The 19,219-nt window shown below is 44.8% G+C and overlaps 1 protein-coding gene across 3 annotated transcripts in view; it reads right to left on the bottom strand.

Moving 5' to 3' along the window:
* Window positions 1-19,219, bottom strand: part of TRAK2 (trafficking kinesin protein 2) — a 72,585-nt gene that overhangs the window by 48,959 nt on the left and 4,407 nt on the right. Inside the window, exon 1 of one of the 3 annotated variants that reach the window (XM_075933872.1) lies at window positions 8,075-8,093. The exons of the other annotated variants lie outside the window; for them this stretch is intronic. The gene's annotated coding sequence lies outside the window, so the exon portion shown is untranslated. Of the gene's footprint in view, window positions 1-8,074; window positions 8,094-19,219 lie in introns of those variants that run through there. 3 annotated transcript variants of the gene reach the window in all.

Consider the following 19,219-nt stretch of genomic DNA (forward strand, 5'->3'; position numbering starts at 1 on the left):
GTCCGTATCATTAGTTCCCACGTGGAGAAGCAGGAAGGGGTAGCGATTCGAAGGTTTGATCAGCTTGGTAAGCCTCTTAGTGACATCCTGAATGCGAGCTCCCGGTAAGCAGCACACCTCTCGAGATTCCAGGTCCGGACAGCAGAGGGGTGGCTCAGTCCCTCTTAGGAGGGAGTCCCTAGCCATCACCACCCGTCGTTTCCTTTTGGGAGTGGTGGCCGTGGAACCCCCATCCAAAGAACTACGCATCCCATGCCTTCCAGTAGATGGTGTTCCCTTCTGGTTTCTTGCTTGTGAGGTCCCTTCCAGAGCTTTCAGCACTGCAGAGCCTATGGAGAGAGCTTGAAAGCGAATGCTTACCTCTATAGCATCGGGGGATTCCCGTGCTGGCCTTTTTCCCCTTCTAGAAGTTACATGCTGCCAATTCTCTTCTTGGTCACGTACTGCCCTCTCTGGCTCTTCTGCCTGCCGTGCTTGAAGGATTAAATGCTGCCTTCCATCGAGGAAGTGTTCATCCTCTCTGATCAAGCGTAGGGTCGACACTTGGGCCTCCAGTCCTCTAATTTTTTCTTCCAAAATGTCGACCAGCTTGCACTTGGTGCAGACTTGTCTTTCTTCCGGGAGGAAGACAAACATGGCACACGCTGTGCAGGTATCAACAGCAGACCCATTACCAACCATCGCTGCTGTCCTGGAAAAGGTATTTAAAAAGAAAGGCAAGAGAACCTCCCGCCTTTCCCAACTCCTTCTCACAACTCCCTGTTAGCACTCACCTGTTCGCAAGCTCCTTGGTCACTTGCCCACTGCCTTATAAAGCCCCTCCCCCTACCAAGGCTCAGCTAATCAGCAGAGGCTTCTAGAATTCAAACTTTAATTAGAAGCCAATCACAGCACAAACTCCATCAAGGGGAGGGGGAGGTGTGGGGGAAAAAAAAGCCTCACTCTCAAACACATGGGAAAATAAATAAATAAATAAGAACATAAGAACGGCCGTACTGGGTCAGACCAAAGATCCATCTAGCCCAGTATCCTGTCTACCGACAGTGTCCAGCACCAGGTGCCCCAGAAAGGGTGGACCGAAGACAATGATCAAGCGATTTGTCTCCTGCCATCCCTCTCCAGCCTCTGAAACAGAGGCCAAGGACACCATTTTATCCCCTGGCTAATAGCCTTTTATGGACCTAACCTCCATGAATTTATCCAGCTTCTCTTTAAACTCTATTATAGTCCTAGCCTTCACAGCCTCCTCTGGCAAGGAGTTCCACAGGTTGACAACACACTGTGTGGTGAAGAGCTTTCTTTTATTAGTTTTAAACCTGCTACCCATTAATTTCATTTGGTGTCCTCTAGTTCTTCTATTTAGGGAACTAATAAATAACTTTTCTTTATCGGCCCTCTCCACACCACTCAGGATTTTATAGACCTCTATCATATCCCCCCTCAGTCTCCTCTTTTCTAAACTGAAAAGTCCCAGTCTCTTTAGCCTCTCCTCATATGGGACCCGTTCCAAACCCCTAATCATTTTAGTTGCCCTTTTCTGAACCCTTTCCAAGGCCAAAATATCTTTTTTGAGGTGAGGAGACCACATCTGTATACAGTATTCAAGATGTGGGCGTACCATAGTTTTATACAGGGGCAGTAAGATATTCTGGGTCTTATTTTCTATCCCTTTTCTAATAATTCCTAGCATCCTATTTGCCTTTTTGACTGATGCTGCACTCTGTGTGGAAGTTTTCAGAGAACTGTCCACGATAACGCCAAGATCTCTTTCCTGATTTGTCGTAGCCAAATTAGCCCCCATCATACTGTACATATAGTTGGGGTTATTTTTCCACGATGTGCATTACTTTACACTTAGTCACATTAAATTTAATTTGCCATTTTGTTGCCCAATCACTCAGTTTGGTGAGATCTTCTTGGAGTCCCTCACAGTCTGCTTCTGTCTTGACTATCCTAAACAGTTTGGTATCATCTGCAAACTTTACCACCTCACTGTTTACCCCTTTCTCCAGATCATTTATGAATAAGTTGAAAAGGATTGGTCCCAGGACTGACCCTTGGGGGACACCACTAGTTACCCCTCTCCAATCTGAAAATTTACCATTTATTCCTACCCTTTGTTTCCTGTCTTTTAACCGGTTCTCAATCCAAGAAAGGACCTTCCCTCTTATCCCATGGCCATGTAATTTACACAAGAGCCTTTGGTGAGGGACCTTGTCAAAGGCTTTCTGAAAATCCAAGTATACTACAGGCAGTCCCCGGGTTACGTACAAGATAGGGACTGTAGGTTTGTTCTTAAGTTGAATTTGTATGTAAGTCGGAACTGGTACATATTGTAGGGGAAACTCTAGCCAAACATTTTTTTTTAGTTTTGGATAGCATAGGGAAAGGTTAACTCCCCTCTAATGTTTGTTTTGCTGTCTGTTTCCCTGTTCAGAAGATTTCACATCTATTTCTGTCCCTGTGACAAACTCAGGACTAAAGGAGTAACTCATCAAATACCAAACAGCTCTGCACCATGCTTTGAGCTAATAGCTTTATTTCCACACACCACCCAGGGTTCTAGGAGGAGGGTCCTTTTTTTGCTAACACAATGAGGCCAGCACTTTGTTTGTTTTGGTGGAGTCTTTGTTTGCCCAGGGAGCCCAGCATGTATAGGGGGAGGAGGGGCGGAGAGGCTGCTTTTGTCTGCTGTTCGGCAGCCTGTTGCTCAGGGGAGGGGGCAGCCTGTTGCTGGCGGGGAGGAGGGGGGAGGCGTGCAGGATGCGAGGCCGCGGGGGGGGGGGGGCAGCGGGCGTGGGGAGGCACTTTTCCTCTGCCCGGCAGCTCTGTGGGATCCCTGTCCCTGTGGCCAGCTGCTGCAGGCAGAGGCCAGTTGGAGCCGGCCGAAGAGGAGGAGGTGGTGGATTCTAGGACCCAGGTGAGCGAGCCCCGGGGACGCTGCTGCGCTCCGGGAGCCCGGCATGTATAGAGGGGAGGAGGGGCAGAGAGGCTGCTTTTGTCTGTTCGGCAGCCTGTTGCTCAGGGGAGGGGGCAGTCTGTTGCTGGCAGGGGGGTGAGGGGGGGCAGCGGGCATGGGGAGGCACTTTTCCTCTGCCCGGCAGATCTGCGGAACCCCAGTCGGAGCCGGCCCGAGGAGGAGGAGGATCCTAGGACCCAGGTGAGCGAGCCCCGGGAATGCTGCTGCGCATGTGCGGGAGTTGCCTCACCCCGCTCGTATCTAGGGATCCGACGTAAGTCGGATCCACGTAAGTCGGGGACTGCCTGTATATCTACTGGATCCCCTTGTCCGCATGTTTGTTAACCCCTTCAAAGAACTCTAGCAGATTAGTAAGACAGGATTTCCCTTTACAGAAACCATGTTGACTTTTGTCCAACAAATTATGTTCTTCTACATGCTTCGCAATTTTATTCTTTACTATTGTTTCGACTAATTTGCCCGGTACTGAAGTTAGACTTACCGGTCTGTAATTGCCAGGATCGCCTCTAGAACCCTTTTTAAATATTGGTGTCACGTTGGCTACCTTCCAGTCATTAGGTACGGAAGCCGATTTAAAGGATAGGTTACAAACCACAGATAATAGCTCAGCAATTTCCCATTTTAGTTCTTTTAGAACCCTTAGATGAATGCCATCCGGTCCCGGAGATTTGTTAACATTAAGTTTTTCTATTTGTTCCAAAACCTCCTCTAATGACACTTCAATCCGGGACAGTTCCTCAGATTCATCACCCACAAAGGACGGTGCAGATTCAGGAATCTCCCCAACGTCCTCAGCCGTGAAGACTGAAGCAAAGAAATCATTTAGTTTCTCCGCAATGGCTTTATCGTCCTTGATTGCTCATTTTATAGCTCGATCATCTAGGGGACCTACAGGTTTTTTAGCAAGCTTCCTGGTTCTAATGTACTTAAACATTTTGTTATTTCTTTTTGAGTTTTTGGCTAGCTGTTCCTCAAAATCTTTTTTTGCTTTTCTTATTACATGTTTACACTTGATTTGACAGTGTTTATGTTCCTTTCTATTTATCTCACTAGGATTGGACTTCCACTTCTTAAAAAATACCTTTTTGTCCCTCACTGCTTCTTTTACATGGTGGTTGAGTCACTGTGACTCTTTTTTAGGTCTCTTGCTATGTTTTTTAATTTGGGGAATACATTTAAGTTGGGCCTCTATTATGGTGTCTTTAAAAAGTTTCCATGCAGCTTTCAGGGATTTGGCTCTAGTCACTGTGCCTTTTAATTTCTGCTTAACTAACCTCCTCATTTTTGCCTAATTGACCCTTTTTGAAATTAAATGCCAGGGTGCTGGACTGCTGAGGTGTTCTTCCCACCACAGGAATGTTGAATGTTATTATATTATGGTCACTATTCCCAAGCGGTCCTGTAATGGTTATATCCTGGACCTGATCCTGCACTCCACTCAGGACTAAATCGAGAATTGCCTCTCCCCTTGTGGGTTCCTGCACTAGCTGCTCCAAGAAGCAGTCATTTAAGCCATTGAGAAATTTTATCTCCGCTTCTCTTCTTGAGGTGACATTTATCCAGTCAATATGGGGGTAATTAAAATCCCCCATTATTATAGAGTTCTTTATTTTGGTAGCCTCTCTAATCTCCCTCAGCATTTCTATGCCAGTATCGCTGTTCTGGTCAGGTGGTCGGTAATATATCTCTACTGCTAATTTCTTATTATTGGAGCATGGAATTTCTATCCATAGTGATTCTATGGAACATGTTGATTCACTTAATATTTTTATTTCATTTGATTCTACATTATCTTTCACATACAGTGCCAAAGAACTCTAACAAAAAAAAACCAAACAAACAAAAAAGCGCACACACCAACCCTCACTCAAACACAAGCTCAGCACACAGCAAGAAAGCCCCAAACACAACACCCACTGCCCTCAAGACTCCTGTATCTGCTTCTCCTCTACTTGGAGAGCTCCCGCTCAAAATTCCCTGTTAGCACTCACCTGTTCGCAAGCTCCTTGGTCGCTTGCCCACTGCCTTAATATTGACTATTCTGCATTCTTCTCTAAATGTCCTTTAGATGTGCTCGAGTTCATCTAAACTAGAAGTCTATAAAACTAACTAATATGTCTCGACTTAAGATGTCCCTTCCAGCCTTCCATTTTCAGACCATAGGATTAAAAATGATAAAAATAGAAAGGTTAGTCACTGGGACTTTTTTAATCCAATTTGGCAGTCTTTTATTTGGACTTCAAGTCAGACCTAGTAAAAGGCCTTTTCCATTTCTAGCATCTACTATGCAACAATATAAGGCTGTCTTTAAGACCAGGAATTAAGCTAGGCCACAAATTTAAGTTTTGATGAAAAACTGACCAAAGTCTATCCATAACAAGTTTTTGTGTGAAATAAAAATGAATCCATAATTAACACAACTTGAATATAAACATTCTCTTACAACATTTGCAGTTCAGATACCAGAACATCAGAATCAAAAGTATAAATTCGTTAGCAACAGAGAAATTGGCCAGTCCACTTTGGAAATGTTTAACTGCACCTATGCTTTTTCACCAGTCCACGGAAGCAAGGGGAAAACAGGAAAAAATAGCCATATTATTAATATAGGCAGACTAACAATATTTTCCGATCTGTACACAGACTCCTTTTTTATATTTACTCCAAAATTTGTTAAAAATCCATCCTGTGCTCTCCAGCTCAATGTCTAATTCTCTGATCTCACTCCTCTTAATACTGATCTCATTCCTCTAACTCAGGGTGGTGGGCAATAATTTTTGGTGGGGGTTTTGGTAAGTGGTCAAAGACTTCACTTTTCTGTAGAGGGGTTGCAGGGTCCAAGTTGGATGCAGAAGGGCGCACAGGGTAAAGGATTGGGGTTCAGGAGACAGTGTAGATTCTGAGAGGGTTTTTGGGTGAAGGAGGGGGTTGTGACCTGGGTCAGGGGATTGGGGTGTAGGGTGAGGGAGGGAGTGTGGGTGCAGGAGAGGATTCTGGTCTGGGAGAGGGGTGTAAAAGGGGGTACAGAATCTGAGAGGGAGTTGTCATCTGGGGCAGAGGGTTTGGATAGCGATCTGGGGGAGGGAGTTGGGGTGTTGGGATGCCAGAGGCAGGTGCTGGCTGAGAAGAGTTTACCTAAATGTCTCCTGGCCAGCAGACTGCAGCCCCCCAAAGCAAGCTGGGCTCCCTGCCTGCTGCAGCCCCAGCCCGCTTGAAAAATACAAGCTGCTCCCTCCAGATGGCTCAACTCCAGCTGCCCCACTCTCTCAGGCCAATCTCGCAGCTCTGATTGGCTGGCTGTTTCCAGCCAATAGGAACTGAGAAATTGGCTGAGGTCAGTTCTTATTGGCCAGCTGTTTCTCACTAATAGGAGCTGAAGATTCAGCTGGGGGCGGGCAGATTGCACAAAGCCTCCCTCTCCCTGCAAAGCAGAGAAATACAGGGATTCTGTTTTAAACCCTGGCAGCTGCGTGTGCCTGAGGGTCCTGGCGAGGGGGGAGTCCGTGTGCCAGGTCCTGTGGTTGGATGGGCAGGATCCGGCCCCTGAGCCGTATTTTGCCCAGCCCTGCTCTAACTCCTATTCTCTTTTTCTTATTTGCATGCTGTGGTTTGTTTCTGCTTTCCTGCCAAACTCTTCTTACAATGTGCTAATTAACTCTCCTCTTCATATCCATTCCTTTTGTGAAGCAAGATGATTTTTTTTTTTTTTACTGACTTTGTCTCCTTGAGCATGTTATACTTCAGTGGAATATATTAGACACACAAATGTGGAACTTTATTGAAATAAATTGTATTCTCAGTGGGGAAAAAAAGCTTCAGTTATCATTTGCAGTACCTAACCAAAGTAATGACTTAAGCAACAGCTTTTTCAGTTGTCATTTCAATCTAATCAGGCCTTAAGGAAAGAAGCTACTGAGCGTCTCTAGGTAAGGATAAAAAGGGAAAAGAATGGTAATGATGTTGTAGTGGGAATTTATTAAAGGTTACTAAATCAGGAAAGGAAAGCTGATGAGTAATTCTACAAGCAAGTAACAAGACTAATATATGAGCTTGCAATAATGGGGGATAATCTTCCAGCAAATATGATGGAAGTTAGTATCACAAAGACAGTAAACTTTCTAAACTGCTCCACAGCACAGGCTACAACAGCAACTACCTCAACCCACTGGATAATATTGTTAACCTCTCTAGCTACAAACTCAACCCAGCAGAAGAGTCTGTCTTATCCCGGGGGCTTTCTTTCTGCCCCACCTCCCCCACTAATTGGATTCAATTTTGTGGTGACCTTGAGGCTTTCTTTCGCCGCCTATGAGAATATTTTCAAACTACCAATGAACATCAATCTGACCAACCAGATCCCCCCTATCAACACCAAAAGAAATACAATTCTATATGGACTCCCCCTGATGGTTGGAATTACAATCTGGACTTCTATACACAATGCTTCTGCAACAATGCACAGACTGACATGATTCACAATCAATATACAATCTCAGCCGCGCTGAACACTATGCCATCCAGAGTCTCAAAAACAACCCGGACATTATAATCAAACCAGCTGACAAAGGGGGTGCTGTGGTCATTATGAATAAGTCCAACTATGACCAGGAGGCAATGAGACAACTTTCCAACATCACATTTTACAAACCTCTCTCCTCTGATCCCACATCAGAATACCAAAAGAAACTACACTGTCTCCTTAAACTCCCTACCTCTACTCAGGACCAAATCCAAACAGGCACGCCTTCTGAATCCCGACCAGGATTGTTCTATCTGCTTCTCAAAAATCCATAAACCTGGACACCCCATCATCTCAGGTATCGGCACACTCACTACTGGATTATCCAGTTATGTAGACTCTCTTCTCAAACCCTATGCAACCAACACTCCCAGCTATCTCCGAGATACTACTGACTTCCTGAGAAAACTACAAAACATCGATAACCTCCCTGATAACACCATCCTTGCTACCATGGATGTAGAAGCTCTATACACCAGCATCCCACATGAAGATGGATTACAAGCAATTAGAAACACTATCCCAGAGGATACCACTGCCAATCTGGTAGCAGACCTATGTAACTTTGTTCTCACCTGTTGTAAAGCAGGCTTTTTCTGTCCATGGCCTTCGCGTATAGCCCATCCTGCCACACAAGGCCCCTCACAGAAAACCCAGACTGTGAGATACTCAGAGAAGCATGGGAAGCACAATGCAGCTTTCTGTAAAACAGAATTTGGCCTTGCAGGCATCATAGAACAGGGAGGTGAGCATGAAAAAATAGAACACAGCTGCAAGAGATAAATAAGACTCTCTCGACCAGTCCTTGAAGGCAGGGAGGTAGTCATAGGGAGATAAGACGCAACTGCCATGCACACTGACCATGCCCACACCCAGCACTGTCCACGGGGCCATCAGGCCGGGCATCATGAAAAATTCTATAGGGCAGTATTTTACGTTACCTCATTACCAGCCTATCAGGCCCAGCCAGGGAACTGACCCTAATAAGGTACCGGATATCAGGTTATGTTATAAAAGACCCTCAACCCCTTTGTTCGACGGAGGTTCCGTGTATTGAGGGCATGTGGGTTTTTTTGCCCAGCTAAAGGATTGATCACCCTGAGGCTGCCTCCCCACCCTTCAAGTCAAATATAGAGGTGCACGAGTCCTGAGCATGCTCTGAGTTCTAGTGTGTCTTTGTGTTATCCTTGCTGGATTTGTAAGTATTGCTTAAATGTATTCGTTATTGGTTTAATTAATAATTAAATTGTGTTAATTTCACAGTGTAATTCTGTAAAGTGTATCTAAGTTCTGTTAACCACACTGTGCAAACTGTATAATTGTGTGTTATATTTAACCTAAATACAACACTACTATACAAGTGTTAGAAATAGAAGCCCCGGAGTTGTTAAGTTGTAAAAGCAGATTTATGACTAACTCCACCAGCTGCCCTAAAATAACCATAGAGGGGCTGGCTTTGGACGAAGTTTTTATTATCATTATATTAGCTTTGTTTTTGTAATTTTGTTAAGCAAATTAGAGACAGTGATTTGGTATAGTTGAATTGTAATCAAAGAAGTTTGTAATTAGTTAAGTATAGCTAAGTTTAGGGTTTTCTACCTTGTAAAAGCATTGGGCAATTGTTAGTTAAAAAGACCATTTTCTAATTGTTAGTTTTGATAAAAGAATCATTCCACTTAATAAAGATCATTTGTTTTACACCATCATCCAGTAGTTTTCACTGGGTAATCGGCTTTAACCCTTGAGGCTTCCACCACATCACCGAACCAAGGTGCAACATCACCCACAATTATTTCCAATTTGGGGACAACTTATACCTCCAGATCAGCAGCATAGCCATGGGTACCAACATGGCCCCACAGTACGCTAACATCTTTATGGCTGACTTAGAACAACGTTTCCTCAGATCCGGTCCCTTTTTACCCCTTCTCTACTTACACTACAGCGATGACATCTTTATGATTTGGACCCATGGCCAAGAAACACTGGATGAATTCCACGGCAACTTTAACAACCTACACCCCACCATCAATCTCAGCCTGGACCATTTTACACGAGAGATCCATTTCCTGGACAGCACAGTACAAGTCACTAATGGTAAATTAGACACCACTCTCTACAGAAAACTCACTGACTCCTACAGTTACCTACATGCCTCCAGCTCCCATCCAGGACACACCATATGATCCATTGTCTATAGCCAAGCCCTTAGATACAATCGCATCTGCTCTAATCCCACGGACAGAGACCAGAAACTTCAGGATCTCTACCAAGCATTTATAAACCTCAATTACCCACCCAGAGAAATAAAAAAAAATAAAATAAAATTGAAAGAGCCAGACGAATACCCAGAAACCCTCTACTTCAAGACAGACCCAAGAAAGCCAACAATAGAACACCACTTGTCATCACCTATAGCCCCCAACTTAAACCCGTCCAACGCATTATCAATAACCTACAACCTATACTGGAACAGGATACTAAACTCCGAGAGACTCTGGGAGACAGACCCATAGTCTCCTATAAATAACCACCTAACATCAGGATGATTCTTACATACAACTACAGGACATACCACACTAATACCAACCCTGGAACTTTCCCTTGCAACAAACTCCGGTGCCAGCTTTGTCCACATATTTACTCTGCTGACACCATTATTGGACCTAACCATGCCTATTACAAGATCAAGAACACATTCCTGTTCATCTAGAAATATAATTTATGCCATCATGTGCCTAGAAGTGTTGTCTGCTATGTACATTGGACAAACTTCAGACACTTTGCCAAAGAATGAATGCACATAAAACAGACATCGGGCTGTCACAGAGAGAAAGCTGTTGCTTGCCATTTCAACCAGACTGACCATTCTCTCAATGACCTTAAAACATGCATGTTGCTTCAGAGAGATTTTAACTCCAGACTTTAAAGAGAAGCTTCAGAATTGTCATTCATGCTTAAATTTGAAACTTTATGTATGGGTCAACAAAGATGCTAATTATCTCACCCATTTCAAAGATAGCTTCCCCAATTATCACCCCTAATGTAATTACAGGCAGTCCCTGGGGTTACGTACAAGATAGGGACTGTAGGTTTGTTCTTAAGTTGAATTTGTATGTAAGTCGGAACTGACTTCCAGATTCAGGCGCTGCTGAAACTGACCAGTGGCTGACTACAGGAAGCCTGAGGCAGAGTTGCTTTGCCCTGGACTGCCTGGAATCAGCCGCTGATCAGTTTCAACGGCAGCTGAATCTGGACGCCTAGGACAGAGCAGCTGGGGCGCTGCCGGGTAGGTCCCCGCAGGGGCGGTGCTGCAGGGACCAACCAGGCAGCACCCCAGCTGCTCTGCCACAGGTGTCCCCAAGTCAGCCGCTGCTGAAACTGATCAGCGGCTGATTCCAGGAAGCGCGGGGCAGAGCAACTCTGCCTCGGGCTTCCTGTAGTCAGCCGCTGATCAGTTTAAGCAGCGGCTGACATGGGGACACCTGGGGAAGAGCAGCTGGGGTGCTGCCCGGTTGGTCCAGTAGCGCCGAGGAGTGGCGCTGCAGGACCAACCCAGCAGCCCCAGCTGCTCTACCCCAGGCGAGAAAAGCCTAGTCTGCTGGGGGGCGCACTAGCTGCACCCCCCAGCAGACCAGGGAAACCCAGACGGCGGGACTGCGGAGATGCGCTGCGGTCCGCCCGCATCCTCCCCAGGAAGACGAGGAGCAAAGCCGCAGAGGGGCTCGGGCAGCGGGGCAGCCCAGTCGCTTCTGGGCTGTCCCACTGTCGGCTTCCACCGAGGCTTTGCAAAGCCGCAGAAGGGCTCGGGCAGCTGGGCAGCCCAGGCGCGCCTGGGTTATCCCACTGCCGGCTTCCCCCGAGGCTTTGCAAAGCCCTCGGGGGAAGCCGGCAGCAGGACAGCCCAGGCGTGTCTGGGCTGCCCCGCAGCCCCAGCCCCTCCACGGTTTTGCAAAGCCTTGGGGGAAGCCGGCAGCGGGACAGCCCAGGTGCGCCTGGGCTGCCCCACTGCCCGAGCCCCTCCGCGGCTTTGCTCCGCGTCTTCCTGGGGAGAAAAGCCCCGTTCGTAACTGTGGATCCGACATAAGTCGGATCCGCGTAAGTCAGGGACTGCCTGTACCTCACAGACACTAACCTTCCCCCCTCACCCCTACTCTGTTCTAAAATTTGATTTGTCAATTTTATGTGTTCACTTTTTTTGATTGTATCACTTTGGTATGTATGGTTGTGCCAATTTTCTTCCACAAATTGATCTGAGGAAGTGGGTCTGGCCCACAAAACCTAATAAACCATCTTGTTAGTCTTTAAAGTGCTACATAGTCCTGTCTTTTGTTTTAACAAAACATAGTATGTTCTGCAAATTCTTACCACGTGTAGGTAGGGGACAGTTTTCTGATTCAGAAAGTTGAGGAAACAACTAGAACGGGGCGGGGAACCTGCAGCCCCTGGTTTGTCTGGATTGGATCCAGCCCCCGAGGCTTGAGCTGCTCCCCAGCATTGCAGAGCCCATGCTGGCACTCCAGACCCCCCAACTCTCCTGCAGCGCTGGAGTACAAAAATCTACTAGTCTGGCCCTCCCTAGGCTTTGGTGTGTGAGGGGAACGTGGGGAGGTTCTGTCTCTTCCTCAGTCGAGGACCAAGTCAGTGAGGGGTTTTGTTTTGTTTTTTTGTTTCTCACTTGTATGTGGCAACAGACTGATTTTTCTGTGGGTCAGCAGCCCTCAACCCAAAAATGGTTTCCCACCCGTGAACTAGAATGTCATCCATTTTGGATCTTTTTTTGACCAACAGGGCTCTACTGATTATCAGACACAGAAGCCAAGTAGGATACTATTTTTCATGCACTGTCTGGCTCTCTTTCAATTCTATTCTTAAGACTGCTGTTGTGACAGATCTGGGAGTTGCCTCTGGCTCTGTCACTTTGCCATACTATGAAAGCTGTCCTAAGTGTCTCTCGTCTGTACAGCACTTCCCTTTAAGTGACTTAAGAATTTACCTGATTGTGAAAAATGTTTATTTGCATATTACCTCCCCCTTATTAATATCAATGTCATGATGATTATATAATAAACAGGACTAGCACCTTTTGCTTAGACAGTGTTTTTCTCTCATTAAGCAACTGGGTTTTAGAGCCAACGATATATCCCACGCTCCTCTTCTTTGTCAAGAAGGAACAAAATCTTCAGCCCTCCATTGCTAATGAAACATCATATGTTCTAAAAGGAGACACAAATTATTAAAAGAACATGGGCCTATTTTCGTGTGGCCTTAAACACTTTTCTTCTTACTGATTTTTGGGAGGGAGGTTAGAAAAAAATTAATGTAAAACTTGGTTTCACTGAAAGATTAATGTCTCATTATGGATCGTAAGCTCTCTCAGTGCCTGTAAAAGGGCTGTATCAGTTTAACAAGTCCACACAAACTAGTTGGAAAACTTTTTAACTATTATTACCACCACATAAAGTTACCACAAGTAAAAGATATTGAAGAAAAAAAAATCTATGTCCAATTTATTTTGTCCATTTAGCATAATTTTGTGCCCAATAACACTGTTTCCCCTTTATAGCCATTCTCTCTCTCATTTATATAGATCTTCCACATAGATAGGCTTGTTTCTGAATTATTAACCTTTCTTTCTGGAAATATACAAGATCTTAGATGGAATATTTCCTAAAATTTGAATTTGGGGTTTTGAAGATTCATGTCCCACAGGAGTAAGAGGAAGAGAAGGCACAATTGTGCAGCAGTAGCCTTAAATCCTTCTAAAAAGTTTTTAATAGGAAAATGTTTTAAAAGGTAAAGTGTGATTCTAAATCAACTGAAAATTGACAGGGAGTCTCTGGAGGTGGTGTGATATGTAAAACTATTTTGGCTTTTTTTTTTTTTTTAAACGACGCTAGAAGACGTACCTGGCATTGCCCTGGCCTGAGAAGGGAAAGGCGCATGCAAGCCTCCCGCTGCTTCTCCCCGGTGCTGGCACAGAGTGGTGAGGAGCTGCTCCATGGCTAGAGTGCCTGCTGCCCCCTTGGGATTATTCATGAGTATAACTGGCCTCACTACCACACCCCCTACCTTTCCTTTTGATGTGAAAAAGTTACATTCCAGGCTCATCCCATTATCCTGGCACAACCGAACCCTGACCTTTCTTTAAATTATGATCCGAGGAAGCTGCACACCAAATATAGTGGTCCTAGCTCTTACCCCTGAAGAGTTCTTAAACAGACTTGCAGACAGATGGACACAGACAGATACAAACTCTCTAAAATAGATAGTAGATATGCTTGTAATTGAAGGGGTAGAGATTCTGACTACTTTCTCAAGTGTTATCACCTTTCAACCACAAAAATGAAAAAAGAATGTTAAAGGACAATCCTGTGAACAGTCCCACACATCAATAGTTTAAGTCAAATGAGCACTTCAAGAGACATCAGAGACTCTGATATCAGTGGGACTATGCAAGTTCATGAAGTTGAGCAGGCATCTAAATATTTGTAGGATTAGAGCCTTAAAGTACATGATAGCCAAGGACTGATTCTTACAATACTATAAATAATGAAAAAAAGTACACCATGGTCATCTGGAGACGAAATGGGTAGAGGGTAGGGATGTAAAATCATGGTTAATCCTAATGTTTAACTGGTTAATCAACTAAGCAGGTTCCTGAAATCTTCAGCCCAAATGATTCCCACTTCCAGCCCCATGCAAGGCAGCATGCCAGCTTGTGGCCCTGCATGGAGCCAACCGGGACTGGAGCAGCCCTCTTCCCCCAGCAGGCTGCTGTTGTAATTGAAAGGATAAAGATTCTGACTACTTTCTCAAGTGTTATCACTTGTCCAGTTAATTGTTACTCAGTAAACATCACCTGGTAAGAGTGATACTACTGGCTAACTGGTTAATCAGTTACCCTATCACATCCCTAGTAGAGGGAAGAAAGTACCACTTGATTCCTTTAAACACCCCTAAGAGAATTGCAACAAGTCACTAGCTACAAATAGTACAATTCTATAATCTAATATATAAAGGAGAATGTTTGTATGTTTGTGCTCTAATAACTTAGACACTATAGGACCTACCGCAACCAAACTTTCCATGGGATAAAACCTTCTCCTGGAGGAAAGGTTAAGGTACTGTGGGAGGGAAGAGATGAGAGACCGACGCTTCACCCTGGAGCTGCATGGAGCTTGGCAGTGCAGGGAGAAGCGGCTTCCCTGCCATTGCTGGAAGCATATGGAGGCCCCTCTTCAATACTGCGACTGGCTCCAGGCCTGGCGGCCGACCAATGGGTGGGCAGGTTGCTGCCAGGGCTCGCTCTAGGCTGAGGGGGGTGGGGCTGCTGTTACCGTCCAGCTGCCACTTTGAAAAAATGTCCTGAAGGAGGCGCATCGGGGACCCAGAGGTGGGGGGGGGGGGGGGAGGAAAGAGGGAATGAATGGGGGAAGGAGTTGGTCCGGGGGGGCTGGACCATTGGGGGCAAGTGGGGGGTAGGGCAGGTTTGGGGGGCTGGATCGCTGGGCGGCAGGCTGGTATGGGGGGGGGGGGAGTTGGACCGCTGGGGAGCACGTGGGGGGAAGGGCAGGATTGGGGGGCTGGATCGTTGGGTGTGCATGGGGCGAGGGCAGGATTGTAGGGGAATGAAGGAAGTGGGGCTGGACAATCCTGCAGGAAGTGAGTGAGAAATGAAGCCCATGGTAGGGGGAGGGAGGTGTCTCCTTTGAGGAGCACTGGCCCTAGGGGCAGCACTGGATGATGTTGAGTGGGTGAGAAATTAATCTAAGGCCAGGGAAGGGGGATCTCTCAAAACTGGGCACTGGTCCTAGGTTTGATACTGGATGATCCGGGGGGTGCTGGAGGAGGGACAATAGAGGTGCCAGCAGGCTCAGGTAGTTGACTAAGTTTCATCAAAAAAGATAGGAGAAGTGTCTGAGGTGTCACCTTGAAATCTCTCACATTCAGTAGGGCCAGCCCCATTGACTGAAGCATCCCTAAACTCAACTCTTGGATGAGAATTTGCAGACCCAGCATGCCTATCCCCTACTTCCCGACCAAAAAAAAATTAGCTTCTACAAGTATAATTGGCAAAAATACCATTTGCTAGGAAGCAAAACATTGCACTATTGAAGAGGGGCCTCCATATGCTTCCAGCAATGGTGGGGAAACAAGCCATGGTGATTTGGGGGCTCTCCCTTCCACTGTGCTTTTAATGGCTCTAAGACTCATGACATGGGAAGAAAACAGACATAGTTTCTATTGTGACTTTTGTATCTAAGTTTGCAAGTCAAATAGCTTTGATTCTCAACATTGCAATGCCTCTTTTTTGAATCAGAGATTTTGCTGTATGCAGCAGTAGAAAAGCATGGGGGTCTTCCATAATGGCCAGATGTCAGGCACTCCATGTAGCTGGAGGCTGTCAGGACCAGCTTCAGTTTTTCTAAATTTTGTTCCTCCGGTTTCCCAGGCAATGCCGGGTAAGTCCAGCTAGCGTAATACTACAGAGAAAGTAGAAGGAAATAAACACCAGAATAATCCAGTAATTTCTAGATTTACCAGCATGTGAGCTGGTCATAGCATGACAAAGATAAATTTCCTCTTTGATAAGTCGGGACAAATTGATTCCATCACTAGCCAAATCAGTGTTGATGAAAACTCTTTCAAATAGAAGACATAATTAGGCTATGTCTATACTAGCACTTTGGTTGATCAGAGGTGTGAAAAAACTAGGGCTGTCAATGGTTAAAAAATTAATCGGGATTAATCATGCCATGAATTACGCTGTTAAACAATTACACAGCTCTTGGATGAGAAGAGCTTTATTTAAATATTCGTGGATTTACACATTTTTGAGCACTGTTTTCAATTACAGAGAATACAAAATATATACTGCTCACTTTATATTTTATTACAAATATTTGAACTGTAAAAAGAAAGTATTTTTCAATTCACCTAATACAAATACTGTAGTGTACTACCATGAAAGTTGAATTTACAAATTTAGAATTATGTACAAAAAATAACTGCATTCAAAAATACAATGTAAAATCTTTAGAAACTATAAGTCCTCACTATAAGTCCTCTCAGTCCTATTTCTTGTTCAGCTAATTGCTTAAAGTTTTTTTTTTTTTTTTTAAACATATGAAGGGAATAATTCTGCCTGCTTCTTGTTTACACGGTCACCTGACAATGAGACCAGACATTTGCATGCATGGCACTGTTGCAGCCATTGTCACAATATATTTATGTGCCAGATGCACTAAAAATTCTTATGTTCCTTCATGCATCAACCTCCATATCAGAGGACATGCTGATGATGGATTCTGCTCAATAAAAGCATCCACCTGCCCTACACAAATTATACGGACAGAAGTGCCAGTGTGGACAACACTATGCACATGGGATACACTCTCACATTGCTTCTCCTGCTCATTGAGATGGTTTAATTATGTCGATGGGCAGGGCTTAACAAGCAGCAGCCAGCCCCACTTGCCAGCCGCACGGTTTGGCGCGCTGCACGGCCATACTGGGCTAAACTCTACTCGTCATAGGTGAGTAGATTGCCCTAATTGTTGAGCCCTGTCAATGGGACATCGCCTATGTGCACAGAACAGCTACATGGGAAACCTTATAGCAGCACAGATTCAGAAGTACATCTGTGTCAGTGTAAGGTCATTAACGTAGATATAACTGTAAATACAGGAGATTAAAAAATTTTGCAAGTCTCAATTCCCTGACCATATTTATGAAATAACTGACAGAACACAAAAAGGCAGTTACATCATCTCATTTTTTGTTACCCTAATCTCACAATCTCAAACCTACCTCTAAAACACACTCTGTCCATCCTGAAATTCAAACATGACTAGGGACTCCCCCGCTGACCCTGAGCTCCATGTGGCACTGCTGCTTTGAAACACTGCGGGGAGTCCGGCACCAGGATGCACATGGGGTTTCAAAGTGGCAGCGGTGCATGGAGCCTGGGGTCATAGAGGGAGTCCCCAGCTGATCCCAGACTCCATGTGGTGCTGCTGCTTTGAAATGCCACATGTAGCCTGGGGACACCCCAGTTGGCCCCAAGCTGCATGAGGCAGCGCCGCATGAAGCCCGGGGTCTGGCTCCATGCTCCAGGCAGCACTGCTGCTTTGAAGCACCCACTCCTCTTCCCCCCCTCCTCTTGCTGCCTCTTTCTGATAGAGGCAGCAAAAGGGGGAGGGAGCGACTAGTTGACTAGCCTGATGTCTATCTGATAAGCATTTGCTTATTGGATAGCTGACTAGTCGTTCACATCCCTCAACATGACACACCAGGAAGATAAGGGGAACATTTTCTACACCTAGAACTCATAAGGGCAAAGCTTCAGTTTGATGCATTAACTGCAACTCCCTTCATTTACCTAGTTTCCTGCAAATCAAGAGAAAACTGTATCCATGAATACACTAGAAATAACAGCTCTCAAACTACTGTTGCTCAGAATAGCTCTATTCCCTCAGCTCTCAGTTTAAAGATGGGGATCAAACTTCTTACAAGTATTTGGGAAGCATAACTTGGCAGACTGTCATGGTGCATGGGTATGACATGCAAGACAACTCATCAACACAAGCAAAAAGAGGATTTTGAAAAAGAGGAAACAGAGAGATTAATGATATTACATTGATTTTCCTAAACAGAGTTAGTAGATCCCAGAACAATAAATAAATAAACTTAGAATGTTGAGTAACAGTAATATAAAACAAATTAATGTGTCACTAAGTCTTAAAAATGAAGTTAATCTATTACTAGCATAATTAGAATTGTGACCTTGTTCAACTATCTGACACACATGATAATGGCAATTTGCAACTAGTGAATATGTTGCTTTATCGTTAAGATAATGAATGCTCTTGAAATGGCTCCTGGTCTCATATCAAGTGCAACCACATGAATCATTGCCAGTGTTCATGTGACCGCCATTCAGATGTGAAGAGCAAAAACCAATTTTATTTCATATCAGATGAGAAAGCAAAAACTGTCTACTGGAGAAAAATCAGATATTTGGACATTAGCTCTGCTTATCCCTGCTGTAGGGAGAAGGAAGGGAGCTGAACTGAACTCAAGCCATGGACCACCTGGAAGGCAGCCGCAGATTCAGAACCACTGTTCTAGATTCTCATCTCAGGTAAATCCTTCAAGTCAGATTAGATCCAGGCCAGAGAAAAGATCACAACAGCTTTTTGTGTGTTTTCTTAGGGTGGGAAGGAAGTTTTCAAAGGCCAGCAAAAGAGAATCATTGATTGCTTCCTATTGCTTAAATAGGATTTCCCCAGAACCGGAATCCTTTGTTTAACTCTCCCTCACCCCACGGAAAAATATCAAATTCAGGATGGATTCCAGCACTAGGTGGCATGGTCACATTTTTGGAGGACCAATCACAGTTTGGGCTTACAGGAAAAACAAAACCATTTATACATCATTGCTTCAAGTACCAGACCTTTAAGTCCTTTAAGCACTGCTAAGGGCTCTCACTAGAAATACTAGATTAATAATTAGGGTTACACTTCATATTTCTAACTTCACATTCAAGAATGATACATGTACATAAACAGAACACACATTCGGGGGTAATAGACTCTTGAACGATATGTTACTTGACCTGTTTTGCATATTTGAATTATGCATATTCAAAACATTTCCATAAACATATGAGAACAAAGTATCACAAGGACATGGACATGGGAAAGCTGACCAAAATA

Source organism: Pelodiscus sinensis, chromosome 7 (genome assembly GCF_049634645.1).
Source record: "Pelodiscus sinensis isolate JC-2024 chromosome 7, ASM4963464v1, whole genome shotgun sequence".
NCBI classification, from domain to species: Eukaryota; Metazoa; Chordata; order Testudines; family Trionychidae; genus Pelodiscus; species Pelodiscus sinensis.